The 7,500-nt window shown below is 50.7% G+C and overlaps 15 non-coding genes and 5 pseudogenes across 15 annotated transcripts; all 20 read right to left on the reverse strand.

Annotated features, from left to right (window-relative positions):
• Positions 1 to 158: 158 nt before the first annotated feature.
• LOC128479776 (uncharacterized) lies at positions 159 to 267 on the reverse strand (annotated as a pseudogene).
• A 278-nt stretch (positions 268 to 545) lies between these two features.
• LOC128478679 (5S ribosomal RNA) lies at positions 546 to 664 on the reverse strand. The gene has a single exon (XR_008349587.1). It is a non-coding gene; the product is annotated as a 5S ribosomal RNA (ribosomal RNA).
• Positions 665 to 890: 226 nt separating this feature from the next.
• Positions 891 to 1,009, reverse strand: LOC128478690 (5S ribosomal RNA). Its single transcript, XR_008349598.1, has one exon. It is a non-coding gene; the product is annotated as a 5S ribosomal RNA (ribosomal RNA).
• Positions 1,010 to 1,272: 263 nt separating this feature from the next.
• On the reverse strand, positions 1,273 to 1,391 carry LOC128478702 (5S ribosomal RNA). The gene has a single exon (XR_008349609.1). It is a non-coding gene; the product is annotated as a 5S ribosomal RNA (ribosomal RNA).
• A 260-nt stretch (positions 1,392 to 1,651) lies between these two features.
• On the reverse strand, positions 1,652 to 1,760 carry LOC128479777 (uncharacterized; annotated as a pseudogene).
• A 309-nt stretch (positions 1,761 to 2,069) lies between these two features.
• LOC128476705 (5S ribosomal RNA) lies at positions 2,070 to 2,188 on the reverse strand. The gene has a single exon (XR_008347706.1). It is a non-coding gene; the product is annotated as a 5S ribosomal RNA (ribosomal RNA).
• Positions 2,189 to 2,409: 221 nt separating this feature from the next.
• LOC128477506 (5S ribosomal RNA) lies at positions 2,410 to 2,528 on the reverse strand. Its single transcript, XR_008348475.1, has one exon. It is a non-coding gene; the product is annotated as a 5S ribosomal RNA (ribosomal RNA).
• Positions 2,529 to 2,773: 245 nt separating this feature from the next.
• LOC128478156 (5S ribosomal RNA) lies at positions 2,774 to 2,892 on the reverse strand. The gene has a single exon (XR_008349091.1). It is a non-coding gene; the product is annotated as a 5S ribosomal RNA (ribosomal RNA).
• Positions 2,893 to 3,095: 203 nt separating this feature from the next.
• LOC128476911 (5S ribosomal RNA) lies at positions 3,096 to 3,214 on the reverse strand. The gene has a single exon (XR_008347902.1). It is a non-coding gene; the product is annotated as a 5S ribosomal RNA (ribosomal RNA).
• Positions 3,215 to 3,403: 189 nt separating this feature from the next.
• Positions 3,404 to 3,522, reverse strand: LOC128477993 (5S ribosomal RNA). Its single transcript, XR_008348937.1, has one exon. It is a non-coding gene; the product is annotated as a 5S ribosomal RNA (ribosomal RNA).
• Positions 3,523 to 3,722: 200 nt separating this feature from the next.
• On the reverse strand, positions 3,723 to 3,831 carry LOC128480328 (uncharacterized; annotated as a pseudogene).
• A 242-nt stretch (positions 3,832 to 4,073) lies between these two features.
• On the reverse strand, positions 4,074 to 4,192 carry LOC128478157 (5S ribosomal RNA). The gene has a single exon (XR_008349092.1). It is a non-coding gene; the product is annotated as a 5S ribosomal RNA (ribosomal RNA).
• A 248-nt stretch (positions 4,193 to 4,440) lies between these two features.
• On the reverse strand, positions 4,441 to 4,549 carry LOC128479778 (uncharacterized; annotated as a pseudogene).
• A 299-nt stretch (positions 4,550 to 4,848) lies between these two features.
• On the reverse strand, positions 4,849 to 4,967 carry LOC128478714 (5S ribosomal RNA). Its single transcript, XR_008349620.1, has one exon. It is a non-coding gene; the product is annotated as a 5S ribosomal RNA (ribosomal RNA).
• Positions 4,968 to 5,211: 244 nt separating this feature from the next.
• On the reverse strand, positions 5,212 to 5,330 carry LOC128478726 (5S ribosomal RNA). Its single transcript, XR_008349631.1, has one exon. It is a non-coding gene; the product is annotated as a 5S ribosomal RNA (ribosomal RNA).
• Positions 5,331 to 5,584: 254 nt separating this feature from the next.
• Positions 5,585 to 5,703, reverse strand: LOC128478737 (5S ribosomal RNA). The gene has a single exon (XR_008349642.1). It is a non-coding gene; the product is annotated as a 5S ribosomal RNA (ribosomal RNA).
• A 260-nt stretch (positions 5,704 to 5,963) lies between these two features.
• On the reverse strand, positions 5,964 to 6,072 carry LOC128479779 (uncharacterized; annotated as a pseudogene).
• A 324-nt stretch (positions 6,073 to 6,396) lies between these two features.
• Positions 6,397 to 6,515, reverse strand: LOC128476706 (5S ribosomal RNA). The gene has a single exon (XR_008347707.1). It is a non-coding gene; the product is annotated as a 5S ribosomal RNA (ribosomal RNA).
• Positions 6,516 to 6,757: 242 nt separating this feature from the next.
• On the reverse strand, positions 6,758 to 6,876 carry LOC128478194 (5S ribosomal RNA). Its single transcript, XR_008349127.1, has one exon. It is a non-coding gene; the product is annotated as a 5S ribosomal RNA (ribosomal RNA).
• Positions 6,877 to 7,128: 252 nt separating this feature from the next.
• LOC128476707 (5S ribosomal RNA) lies at positions 7,129 to 7,247 on the reverse strand. The gene has a single exon (XR_008347708.1). It is a non-coding gene; the product is annotated as a 5S ribosomal RNA (ribosomal RNA).
• Between the last annotated feature and the right edge of the window lie 253 nt (positions 7,248 to 7,500).

The raw sequence follows: 7,500 nt of genomic DNA on the forward strand, positions 1-7,500 counted from the left end.
CTGCTGCTGCTGCTGCTGCTTGTCGTCAGACAAAAAGAATTATAAGCCCTGGGACAGGACAGAGAAGGTGAGAAGGTTCAAATAAGGGTTTAAAGCTTTGATGATGAGCAAGAAACACATGGCAAAAAGCTCTCCCCGGACTGTGAGAAAAAATTAAAAGCCTACAACACCTGGTATTCCCAGGCGGTCTCCCATCCAGGTACTAACCAGGCCCAACCCTGCTTAGCTTCCGAGATCAGGCGCTTTCAGGGTGGTATGGCCGCAGGTGTGAAAGTTTTTTATTTTACTTCTCTTATTCTGCTGCTGCTGCTGCTGCTGCTGCTGCTGCTGCTGCTGCTGCTGCTGCTGCTGCTGCTGCTGCTGCTGCTGCTGCTGCTGCTGCTGCTGCTGCTGCTGCTGCTGCTGCTTGTCGTCAGACAGAAAGAATTATAAGCCCTGGGACAGGACAGAGAAGGTGAGAAGGTTCAAATAAGGGTTTAAAGCTTTGATGATGAGCAAGAAACACATGGCAAAAAGCTCTCCCCGGACTGTGAGAAAAAATTAAAAGCCTACAACACCTGGTATTCCCAGGCGGTCTCCCATCCAGGTACTAACCAGGCCCAACCCTGCTTAGCTTCCGAGATCAGACGAGATCGGGCGCTTTCAGGGTGGTATGGCCGCAGGTGTGAAAGTTTTTATTTTACTTCTCTTATTCTGTTGCTGCTGCTGCTGCTGCTGCTGCTGCTGCTGCTGCTGCTGCTGCTGCTGCTGCTTGTCGTCAGACAGAAAGAATTATAAGCCCTGGGACAGGACAGAGAAGGTGAGAAGGTTCAAATAAGGGTTTAAAGCTTTGATGATGAGCAAGAAACACATGGCAAAAAGCTCTCCCCGGACTGTGAGAAAAAATTAAAAGCCTACAACACCTGGTATTCCCAGGCGGTCTCCCATCCAGGTACTAACCAGGCCCAACCCTGCTTAGCTTCCGAGATCAGACGAGATCGGGCGCTTTCAGGGTGGTATGGCCGCAGGTGTGAAAGTTTTTTATTTTACTTCTCTTATTCTGTTGCTGCTGCTGCTGCTGCTGCTGCTGCTGCTGCTGCTGCTGCTGCTGCTGCTGCTGCTGCTGCTGCTGCTGCTGCTGCTGCTGCTGCTGCTTGTCGTCAGACAAAAAGAATTATAAGCCCTGGGACAGGACAGAGAAGGTGAGAAGGTTCAAATAAGGGTTTAAAGCTTTGATGATGAGCAAGAAACACATGGCAAAAAGCTCTCCCCGGACTGTGAGAAAAAATTAAAAGCCTACAACACCTGGTATTCCCAGGCGGTCTCCCATCCAGGTACTAACCAGGCCCAACCCTGCTTAGCTTCCGAGATCAGACGAGATCGGGCGCTTTCAGGGTGGTATGGCCGCAGGTGTGAAAGTTTTTTATTTTACTTCTCTTATTCTGTTGCTGTTGCTGCTGCGGCTGCTGCTGCGGCTGCTGCTGCGGCTGCTGCTGCGGCTGCTGCTGCTGCGGCTGCTGCTGCTGCTGCTGCTTGTCGTCAGACAGAAAGAATTATAAGCCCTGGGACAGGACAGAGAAGGTGAGAAGGTTCAAATAAGGGTTTAAAGCTTTGATGATGAGCAAGAAACACATGGCAAAAAGCTCTCCCCGGACTGTGAGAAAAAATTAAAAGCCTACAACACCTGGTATTCCCAGGCGGTCTCCCATCCAGGTACTAACCAGGCCCAACCCTGCTTAGCTTCCGAGATCAGGCGCTTTCAGGGTGGTATGGCCGCAGGTGTGAAAGTTTTTTATTTTACTTCTCTTATTCTGCTGCTGCTGCTGCTGCTGCTGCTGCTGCTGCTGCTGCTGCTGCTGCTGCTGCTGCTGCTGCTGCTGCTGCTGCTGCTGCTGCTGCTGCTGCTGCTGCTGCTGCTGCTGCTGCTGCTGCTGCTGCTGCTGCTGCTGCTGCTTGTCGTCAGACAAAAAGAATTATAAGCCCTGGGACAGGACAGAGAAGGTGAGAAGGTTCAAATAAGGGTTTAAAGCTTTGATGATGAGCAAGAAACACATGGCAAAAAGCTCTCCCCGGACTGTGAGACAAGAAAAACCCTACAACACCTGGTATTCCCAGGCGGTCTCCCATCCAGGTACTAACCAGGCCCAACCCTGCTTAGCTTCCGAGATCAGACGAGATCGGGCGCTTTCAGGGTGGTATGGCCGCAGGTGTGAAAGTTTTTTATTTTACTTCTCTTATTCTGCTGCTGCTGCTGCTGCTGCTGCTGCTGCTGCTGCTGCTGCTGCTGCTGCTTGTCGTCAGACAAAAAGAATTATAAGCCCTGGGACAGGACAGAGAAGGTGAGAAGGTTCAAATAAGGGTTTAAAGCTTTGATGATGAGCAAGAAACACATGGCAAAAAGCTCTCCCCGGACTGTGAGAAAAAATTAAAAGCCTACAACACCTGGTATTCCCAGGCGGTCTCCCATCCAGGTACTAACCAGGCCCAACCCTGCTTAGCTTCCGAGATCAGACGAGATCGGGCGCTTTCAGGGTGGTATGGCCGGAGGTGTGAAAGTTTTTTATTTTACTTCTCTTATTCTGTTGCTGCTGCTGCTGCTGCTGCTGCTGCTGCTGCTGCTGCTGCTGCTGCTGCTGCTGCTGCTGCTGCTGCTGCTTGTCGTCAGACAGAAAGAATTATAAGCCCTGGGACAGGACAGAGAAGGTGAGAAGGTTCATATAAGGGTTTAAAGCTTTGATGATGAGCAAGAAACACATGGCAAAAAGCTCTCCCCGGACTGTGAGAAAAAATTAAAAGCCTACAACACCTGGTATTCCCAGGCGGTCTCCCATCCAGGTACTAACCAGGCCCAACGCTGCTTAGCTTCCGAGATCAGACGAGATCGGGCGCTTTCAGGGTGGTATGGCCGCAGGTGTGAAAATTTTTTATTTTACTTCTCTTATTCTGTTGCTGCTGCTGCTGCTGCTGCTGCTGCTGCTTGTCGTCAGACAGAAAGAATTATAAGCCCTGGGACAGGACAGAGAAGGTGAGAAGGTTCAAATAAGGGTTTAAAGCTTTGATGATGAGCAAGAAACACATGGCAAAAAGCTCTCCCCGGACTGTGAGAAAAAATTAAAAGCCTACAACACCTGGTATTCCCAGGCGGTCTCCCATCCAGGTACTAACCAGGCCCAACCCTGCTTAGCTTCCGAGATCAGACGAGATCGGGCGCTTTCAGGGTGGTATGGCCACAGGTGTGAAAGTTTTTTATTTTACTTCTCTTATTCTGTTGCTGCTGCTGCTGCTGCTTGTCGTCAGACAGAAAGAATTATAAGCCCTGGGACAGGACAGAGAAGGTGAGAAGGTTCAAATAAGGGTTTAAAGCTTTGATGATGAGCAAGAAACACATGGCAAAAAGCTCTCCCCGGACTGTCAGACAAGAAAAAGCCTACAACACCTGGTATTCCCAGGCGGTCTCCCATCCAGGTACTAACCAGGCCCAACCCTGCTTAGCTTCCGAGATCAGACGAGATCGGTCGCTTTCAGGGTGGTATGGCCGCAGGTGTGAAATTTTTTATTTTACTTCTCTTATTCTGCTGCTGCTGCTGCTGCTGCTGCTGCTGCTGCTTGTCGTCAGACAGAAAGAATTATAAGCCCTGGGACAGGACAGAGAAGGTGAGAAGGTTCAAATAAGGGTTTAAAGCTTTGATGATGAGCAAGAAACACATGGCAAAAAGCTCTCCCCGGACTGTCAGACAAGAAAAAGCCTACAACACCTGGTATTCCCAGGCAGTCTCCCATCCAGGTACTAACCAGGCCCAACCCTGCTTAGCTTCCGAGATCAGGCGCTTTCAGGGTGGTATGGCCGCAGGTGTGAAAGTTTTTTATTTTACTTCTCTTATTCTGTTGCTGTTGCTGTTGCTGTTGCTGCTGCTGCTGCTGCTGCTGCTGCTGCTGCTGCTGCTGCTGCTGCTGCTTGTCGTCAGACAGAAAGAATTATAAGCCCTAGGACAGGACAGAGAAGGTGAGAAGGTTCAAATAAGGGTTTAAAGCTTTGATGATGAGCAAGAAACACATGGCAAAAAGCTCTCCCCGGACTGTGAGAAAAAATTAAAAGCCTACAACACCTGGTATTCCCAGGCGGTCTCCCATCCAGGTACTAACCAGGCCCAACGCTGCTTAGCTTCCGAGATCAGACGAGATCGGGCGCTTTCAGGGTGGTATGGCCGCAGGTGTGAAAGTTTTTTATTTTACTTCTCTTATTCTGTTGCTGCTGCTGCTGCTGCTGCTGCTGCTGCTGCTGCTGCTGCTGCTGCTGCTGCTGCTGCTGCTGCTGCTGCTGCTTGTCGTCAGACAAAAAGAATTATAAGCCCTGGGACAGGACAGAGAAGGTGAGAAGGTTCAAATAAGGGTTTAAAGCTTTGATGATGAGCAAGAAACACATGGCAAAAAGCTCTCCCCGGACTGTGAGAAAAAATTAAAAGCCTACAACACCTGGTATTCCCAGGCGGTCTCCCATCCAGGTACTAACCAGGCCCAACCCTGCTTAGCTTCCGAGATCAGGCGCTTTCAGGGTGGTATGGCCGCAGGTGTGAAAGTTTTTTATTTTACTTCTCTTATTCTGCTGCTGCTGCTGCTGCTGCTGCTGCTGCTGCTGCTGCTGCTGCTGCTGCTGCTGCTGCTGCTGCTGCTGCTGCTGCTGCTGCTGCTGCTGCTGCTGCTGCTGCTGCTGCTGCTGCTGCTGCTGCTGCTTGTCGTCAGACAGAAAGAATTATAAGCCCTGGGACAGGACAGAGAAGGTGAGAAGGTTCAAATAAGGGTTTAAAGCTTTGATGATGAGCAAGAAACACATGGCAAAAAGCTCTCCCCGGACTGTGAGAAAAAATTAAAAGCCTACAACACCTGGTATTCCCAGGCGGTCTCCCATCCAGGTACTAACCAGGCCCAACCCTGCTTAGCTTCCGAGATCAGACGAGATCGGGCGCTTTCAGGGTGGTATGGCCGCAGGTGTGAAAGTTTTTATTTTACTTCTCTTATTCTGTTGCTGCTGCTGCTGCTGCTGCTGCTGCTGCTGCTGCTGCTGCTGCTGCTGCTGCTGCTGCTGCTGCTGCTGCTTGTCGTCAGACAGAAAGAATTATAAGCCCTGGGACAGGACAGAGAAGGTGAGAAGGTTCAAATAAGGGTTTAAAGCTTTGATGATGAGCAAGAAACACATGGCAAAAAGCTCTCCCCGGACTGTGAGAAAAAATTAAAAGCCTACAACACCTGGTATTCCCAGGCGGTCTCCCATCCAGGTACTAACCAGGCCCAACCCTGCTTAGCTTCCGAGATCAGACGAGATCGGGCGCTTTCAGGGTGGTATGGCCGCAGGTGTGAAAGTTTTTTATTTTACTTCTCTTATTCTGTTGCTGCTGCTGCTGCTGCTGCTGCTGCTGCTGCTGCTGCTGCTGCTGCTGCTGCTGCTGCTGCTGCTGCTGCTGCTGCTGCTTGTCGTCAGACAAAAAGAATTATAAGCCCTGGGACAGGACAGAGAAGGTGAGAAGGTTCAAATAAGGGTTTAAAGCTTTGATGATGAGCAAGAAACACATGGCAAAAAGCTCTCCCCGGACTGTGAGAAAAAATTAAAAGCCTACAACACCTGGTATTCCCAGGCGGTCTCCCATCCAGGTACTAACCAGGCCCAACCCTGCTTAGCTTCCGAGATCAGACGAGATCGGGCGCTTTCAGGGTGGTATGGCCGCAGGTGTGAAAGTTTTTTATTTTACTTCTCTTATTCTGTTGCTGTTGCTGCTGCGGCTGCTGCTGCGGCTGCTGCTGCGGCTGCTGCTGCGGCTGCTGCTGCTGCGGCTGCTGCTGCTGCTGCTGCTTGTCGTCAGACAGAAAGAATTATAAGCCCTGGGACAGGACAGAGAAGGTGAGAAGGTTCAAATAAGGGTTTAAAGCTTTGATGATGAGCAAGAAACACATGGCAAAAAGCTCTCCCCGGACTGTGAGAAAAAATTAAAAGCCTACAACACCTGGTATTCCCAGGCGGTCTCCCATCCAGGTACTAACCAGGCCCAACCCTGCTTAGCTTCCGAGATCAGGCGCTTTCAGGGTGGTATGGCCGCAGGTGTGAAAGTTTTTTATTTTACTTCTCTTATTCTGCTGCTGCTGCTGCTGCTGCTGCTGCTGCTGCTGCTGCTGCTGCTGCTGCTGCTGCTGCTGCTGCTGCTGCTGCTGCTGCTGCTGCTGCTGCTGCTGCTGCTGCTGCTGCTGCTGCTGCTGCTGCTGCTGCTGCTGCTGCTGCTGCTGCTGCTGCTTGTCGTCAGACAAAAAGAATTATAAGCCCTGGGACAGGACAGAGAAGGTGAGAAGGTTCAAATAAGGGTTTAAAGCTTTGATGATGAGCAAGAAACACATGGCAAAAAGCTCTCCCCGGACTGTGAGACAAGAAAAACCCTACAACACCTGGTATTCCCAGGCGGTCTCCCATCCAGGTACTAACCAGGCCCAACCCTGCTTAGCTTCCGAGATCAGACGAGATCGGGCGCTTTCAGGGTGGTATGGCCGCAGGTGTGAAAGTTTTTTATTTTACTTCTCTTATTCTGCTGCTGCTGCTGCTGCTGCTGCTGCTGCTGCTGCTGCTGCTGCTGCTGCTGCTGCTGCTGCTGCTGCTGCTTGTCGTCAGACAAAAAGAATTATAAGCCCTGGGACAGGACAGAGAAGGTGAGAAGGTTCAAATAAGGGTTTAAAGCTTTGATGATGAGCAAGAAACACATGGCAAAAAGCTCTCCCCGGACTGTGAGAAAAAATTAAAAGCCTACAACACCTGGTATTCCCAGGCGGTCTCCCATCCAGGTACTAACCAGGCCCAACCCTGCTTAGCTTCCGAGATCAGACGAGATCGGGCGCTTTCAGGGTGGTATGGCCAGAGGTGTGAAAGTTTTTTATTTTACTTCTCTTATTCTGTTGCTGCTGCTGCTGCTGCTGCTGCTGCTGCTGCTGCTGCTGCTGCTGCTGCTGCTGCTGCTGCTGCTGCTGCTGCTGCTGCTTGTCGTCAGACAGAAAGAATTATAAGCCCTGGGACAGGACAGAGAAGGTGAGAAGGTTCAAATAAGGGTTTAAAGCTTTGATGATGAGCAAGAAACACATGGCAAAAAGCTCTCCCCGGACTGTGAGACAAGAAAAACCCTACAACACCTGGTATTCCCAGGCGGTCTCCCATCCAGGTACTAACCAGGCCCAACCCTGCTTAGCTTCCGAGATCAGACGAGATCGGGCGCTTTCAGGGTGGTATGGCCGCAGGTGTGAAAGTTTTTTATTTTACTTCTCTTATTCTGCTGCTGCTGCTGCTGCTGCTGCTGCTGCTGCTGCTGCTGCTGCTGCTGCTGCTGCTGCTGCTGCTGCTGCTGCTGCTGCTGCTGCTGCTGCTGCTGCTGCTGCTGCTGCTGCTGCTGCTGCTGCTTGTCGTCAGACAAAAAGAATTATAAGCCCTGGGACAGGACAGAGAAGGTGAGAAGGTTCAAATAAGGGTTTAAAGCTTTGATGATGAGCAAGAAA

Source organism: Spea bombifrons, chromosome 2 (assembly GCF_027358695.1).
Source record: "Spea bombifrons isolate aSpeBom1 chromosome 2, aSpeBom1.2.pri, whole genome shotgun sequence".
Taxonomy (NCBI): Eukaryota; Metazoa; Chordata; class Amphibia; order Anura; family Pelobatidae; genus Spea; species Spea bombifrons.